At 32.6% G+C, this 6034-nt stretch overlaps 1 pseudogene; it reads right to left on the bottom strand.

The window, feature by feature from the left end:
- Nucleotides 1-5495: 5495 nt before the first annotated feature.
- On the bottom strand, nt 5496-5610 carry LOC111743154 (annotated as a pseudogene).
- Nucleotides 5611-6034: the final 424 nt, after the last annotated feature.

Raw genomic sequence — 6034 nt, 5'->3', positions numbered from 1 at the left:
TCATATATCATTGATCACAGTGAAATAATATGGCGTGAGAAATGCATGTGGCTTATTTATGGAACACTTAAACCATAGAAAATGGTCTTAAGCCATAGAAAATGTAGTGTTGACCCCGACCATGAAGCTTACAGGTTACTTGAAAAATAGCTGAGTAAGGGATCCAGATGGTAACAATCCAAAGACACAAGTGAGTTCTTATTACAAGCTGTATCATCTTATACCTCATCTGCTTTACTGGGCATTTGCTGTTTACACAGAACATACTTATTTTCTAAAGCATTTTCACAGATGTCAAATTTTATTCTAATAAGCACTGAATGAAATAGTAAAAAATAATATTCACATTAATAAACCAAGGCCTAGAAAGGTACAATGATTTGCTCAAACGAGTAATTGGTAGACCTGCAATTCAGGTCCTTCCTTTGTGATTCCTTGGTTAGTCACCTTTCCTCAAACTACACTGCCACTAGGCATGGGCCAGAACTCAGGAATAAACAGCCATCAGGAGTTCCTGGGATTTATAATGTCATGACTTCCTCTCCTAGAAGATGATAAGCATCACTGCCATGGTAGCTATCATAAGCAGAAACTGAGAACAAGAACAGCGTATGTATAGGATGTACTATTTAGCGTTATTGTACGACTTGAGAATTCATGCTTAGAAAAATGCTTGAGTACTCTCCCATCATTCCATTGGGTTTATAATATCCTCTTAAGTGGAATGGTACTGCGGTTACCATTTGCTAGTATCATTCAGCACACATGGTACCTGCCATTCTTTAGAAATACAGTATTCTCTAAAGAAAGATAAAAGCTGTCTTACATTTATTAAATGCTTAGCTTACTTCAAGGGCAATATGCAGCCCTTCAAAAAAAGTTTTCTTCTTATTAAAAACAGGTGTTTATTGACTCCTTTACTGCCATAAGGCAGACAGGTCTAGTAAATATTATTGGCTGCTCCTTAGTTCTACAGCCCTTATTGTCTATGTGTGTCTTGTCTTGAAAGTTGTTGTTTTTTATACAAAAGACGCTTTAATACTATGTGGTGTGTGTGTGTGTGTGTGTGTGTGTGTGTGTGTGTGTGTGTGTGTAAAAATTTGTAGACAAACCTAGAAAAGAAATAACTATTAGTTGTTTAAGTGTGAGGTAGCAGTTTTATGATATTAATATAGATTAGAGAACTAAATCTTTCTATGAAAGCAAATTCATTATAACAGCAAAAATGATCATGCAATATTTAAAAGGATAAAGAGAATGTCATCATCAAGCCTAGTTATTGTAATAATTTAATACTGTCCAGATAGCTCTGAACCATGAGTATACCCAGAGGAAACCAAAGATAGTCAATAAGAATATAGACTCTCTCTAGAGCTGCACTACTTGTGTTCAGACACTGGTTCTGCCATTTGTTGGCTGTGTAAACTTGGGCAAGTTACTGAACCTCTGGATACCTTGGTTTTTGCCTCTATAAATAGAAATAAAAATTAATCTTCACCACAGGTTACTGCAAAGATTGAATAGATTAATATATTTAAAGTGCTTAGAATAGTACCTGGTATATAATAAATGATTTCTCTTATTATTAGGCAAAATATAACACTTTATTTTTAACAATCTCTCCTCAGACTCCAATATAGAAGAAAATACTGTGAAATTTCCTAGAAATATACATTTAATTCTAATTCTCATTGAATCCCCACAACTACCCAGCGAGACACATAATATCATTATCCACATTTTGCAGAGAAAACTTGTAATCAGTCCATTCTTCTAGTAGACTTAGAAAAGAAGAAGACTTAAAAAATAAAATCTTAACAAATATAACTCCACTTATGTCAAAATTTTAATTCTCATTCCATTTTAATTGTTTTAATTGTGGCACCAAAATTGTACAATATGCTTTTTTTACAGAAGAGCAACAGATGATATCATCCTAAATGCGGCCTTCTTAATGAAATATAGTTAATAAACAATTTACCTTTTTAAGACATAATTTACTTCTGATGCGATATAATCAGTACTATAGTTCACTTTGGGCATGAGATGATTAAAAAGCAATATAAATTTTCCACTTTTAGACGAGTACAAGATGTGCATCACCTTATGAAACAGTTGGGTCTGCCACTAAAATTTTCTGCTGCCTCAAAACACAGAGAATCTTAATAATTTGCACAAAGGATTATTTAACAAATGTTAGAAACTTTACAAAGAAAGACTTGGTTGTTTAATTTTGCTAAGAATTGTTTCATTTTCCCCTAGATGTTATACTTTTCATACTCAAAGACTTTCCTCAAAGGCATTTTAATATGTGTCTTTTGATAATTTTATGTATCCTGAGCTTGACAGTAAAGCCGACTTTATTGTATTTTATCCTGTGGAAGTGACAGCTTTATGACTCAGTCATATCAACCCTACCTAACAGACCCACTGTGTTCAGCCAATAGATTGGGATTTTCTTTCTATTTAAAAGGTTGTTCCTGGAAACATAAAGAAACTTTTATTTCGCCGTGTCTCTCTATGCTCTATGGAAACAGTAAGTTTAGTAGCTGACCCAAATTACTTCACAAGTCCATGTATATTTTGTGACATCCTAATAGCAAAAGATTTATATTGTTTTTTGATCATCACAAGCTCAAAATTATCTAGAGCACTGATTACATTGCATCGAAAGTGAATTATGAAAAAAAAACAGGTGAATTATGTTGACCAACTTTATTCCATTAATAACAAAAACACATAGGGTCTTTTAAATATCTCTTTATAGCCAGTCATCCATAATCCCTATAACTAAATAAAGGAGTAACAATGCATTAATGCAAATTAATATGTTTCAACCAATTTGTCGTTATTAATTCTGCCCCAATTTCCTATTAATTTTAATTAAGTTAATAGTGCTGATTAAACTTTGTTTCCATTGTTTAATGAATGTTCTAGATGTAAATGGCAAATTCCACAGTGGTAGAGTAAAAAAATAGAAAATGCAGACTATGTTTTTAAATTCAGTTCCCTTTGGGTTAGTAATGATTTCTCCACCTGCATCATATCAGGCAGAGTTTGGACTAGAGACAGGCTTGGACTAGAGAGATGAATAAAAAAGTGGTCCTTAAGGTGGTTTTACACCCTGATAATTAGACAAGTGTTTGGAGCTCTTCAATGCAAAATGGTAGAGGCTGGTTTCCACAAGGGGTAGGAGGAAGGCTGAATGTATCTAGAACATTTTTATTTTCTACATGACTTTTGTTGACTGCTCCTAGATTTAAAAGTACCATGCTAGGCACTGGATAGAAGAAACTATGCAGGCAAAAATCAAAAAGAGGGTGGTTCCAGGAAGGATGAGAGAATGGGAAATCAGGTGTATTTTAGGGTGAGCTGACATCCAGTATTCTCAGGACTGCAATTTGGAATACTGGGAATTCCATCCCAGAGGCAAAATCAATATGAAGCAATTTTCTTAGATAAGAGCCAAATTAATAAGCTCTAGACTAGTACTACTATTGAAAATAGAACATCTCTAAAGAGATAATTGAGAGAAACAAGTCAATTATTTTTTAAAGGGAAGTCTTTAAATTAAGGAGATGGGAGCTTTTGCTTGTGGCATGATGTGACTTTCTTTACTTGGCCTGATTCCAAAGAGAGAAAAAGAAATGCCATTTCATTAGCATGGGCTTAGGGTAGCTTTTCAGTTAAGAAAATATATGCACCTTTATGCGACAGGAGTTTCTCAGTTCTTGACTAAAGAGATGTAAAGGAAAGGTTACTTCACCTTATATTATTTGTGAGACTCTTTCTACTGTCTAGAGTCTAGATGTTTTCACAGAATGAATAATAAATATAATATTATGCAATACTTCATTTCCCATTTGGTCCAAGGGTCTAATGGTTCTAGTTCTAGGCTATTTCACAAATATTAGTCAGTTACTTTAGTCTGTATGTCTTAATTTAGTTTTATATAGAAATTAATGGGTGACGTGGCTAGTACATATTTCAGAAGGTATACATATCTATGTAAGATAATAAATAAATGTATATAATGAATTGTATCTAAACTTATCCCCTAAGAATCTGAAGTTCCTCAGAGAAGCGAGAATTAGTGTCATTTTTTTTTACTAGTTTGTTTATTTAACCTTGATTTATTCAAAACAAGAAGTTAGTTTAGAAAAGGAGTATTGAATAATCACTATCCTAAATCTGAATATGGTACCTGAAATTCTTCTCTTGTAGCTTTTGACCATTATCCTGCTTGCCTGTGTGTGATTTTGCTATTTTTAGCCTCTGACTTGACTTCGCTGTTTCACCTCTGTCTGACTCCTACCTCAATCAGATTTATTAGCTGCAAGCAGCAGTGCTCTTTCCATCAAGTCTGTCACAGAGAGCAATAGCCAAGATCTTAGGAGCATCCTTCACTTTTAATCTCCCAATTGTAGTCTGGCAATCAGTAGCTGTATATTTCTAAAAACATTTTTTTTCTGTAAAAATCAAAGCCAATATATTAAATAACTCAACTTAGAGAAAGGTATTATTTAAGAGACCTATTAGAAAAAAATTATTTTAATTCCAATGGTAGTATGATATACTTTAAATAATTTTTCAGAGGCTTGAAACAGATATTTTATACGACATAATTTTGTAAAATACAGATCCCTGTACAAAGCAGGAATAACAAAAGAGCAGCCAGCAGAGTATATATGCATATGTATAATATATACTTTGATAAATGTATATTTAATAATTTGAATACCTTCTATTTGTCCCTACTACTTCCTAATTTGTCTCAGTTCCTACATCCAACCATATCACATATTTATGTTACTCGCCTGGACTAGCAGTCTGGAGTTAGTGTCATCTGAGTGTTACTTGCCTGGACTAGCAGTCTGGAGTTAGTGTCATCTGAGAAAGGGAAGTGATGGAGAGCAGATCTAGTATTTGTCTACTATGTGTCAGGTTCTATAGTAGTAATTTTATTTATATTATTTAAATCACATAAAACACTATGAGTCAGGGATTATAAGCACCATTTTAAGAAAGTGGCCCAAAGTTACACTAAAATCTCTGGGAGTCAAACTAAGATCTTTTTTGTTGTTGTTGTTTTATTTTGAATAAGTAATACAGTACATGGCCTAAAATGGATAAGCAGTAAAAAGATTTCTCCCACTACTGTCCATATACTACCCAGTTCTTCTCTCTAGAAATAACTACATTTATTGGTGTCATATATTATTCCATATATATGTTTTATTCATAAACAAGTAAAAGAAAAATACTCTATGTCAACTTATATATAGTTTCTTCAGTTTTATTTTGATTTTGTTTTGAAATAAAACAGTTTTTTCAATATGAATATATATCAAATCATCACATTGTACACCTTAAGTATATACTATTTTTATTTGTCAGTTATTCTTCAATAAAGCTGGGGTGAAAATAGTGTTTTACATGCAAATAAATAAATAAAGTGTGGTTTTTTTATTTGTTTTTTATTTTTATTTTTTTAATACCTATAGTACCTGGTATTCCTAGGTGGTCTCCCTTCCAAGTACTAACCAGGCCCGATCCTGTTTAGCTTCCGAGATCAGACGAGATCAGGCATATTCAGGGTGGCATGTAGAAACATAGTATTTTAAATAAAAATGTTCATTCTAAGATTATAGCATACTTTATTCATTCATTTAGGTTGCATCTGAGTTCTGTTATTAAAAATTTTACTACAATGAGTAATCTAGTATATAAGCCATTTCACAGTTATATGCAAATCAACTTTATTTCTTTTCAGACACCAACCAGGTTTGCCTCTACTATTTATTAAGAAATCCACCCTTTTGGTATATACATACAATGAAATACTACTTAGCTATAAGAAAAGATGAAATGCTTTTATGACAACACGATTGGATTTTGAGAATATCATGCAAAATTAAATAATTCAGATGGAAAAAGTCAAGAACCACATGATTTCACTCGTGTGAGATATAAAACTGAAAGCAACAAATAAATGAGACAAAAAAAAAAACTCATAGACACACAGACTACAATA

The sequence above is a fragment of the Pteropus vampyrus genome, unplaced genomic scaffold, assembly GCF_000151845.1.
Source record: "Pteropus vampyrus isolate Shadow unplaced genomic scaffold, Pvam_2.0 Scaffold107, whole genome shotgun sequence".
Taxonomy (NCBI): domain Eukaryota; kingdom Metazoa; phylum Chordata; class Mammalia; order Chiroptera; family Pteropodidae; genus Pteropus; species Pteropus vampyrus.
This window is presented reverse-complemented; position numbering and strand designations above follow the sequence as displayed.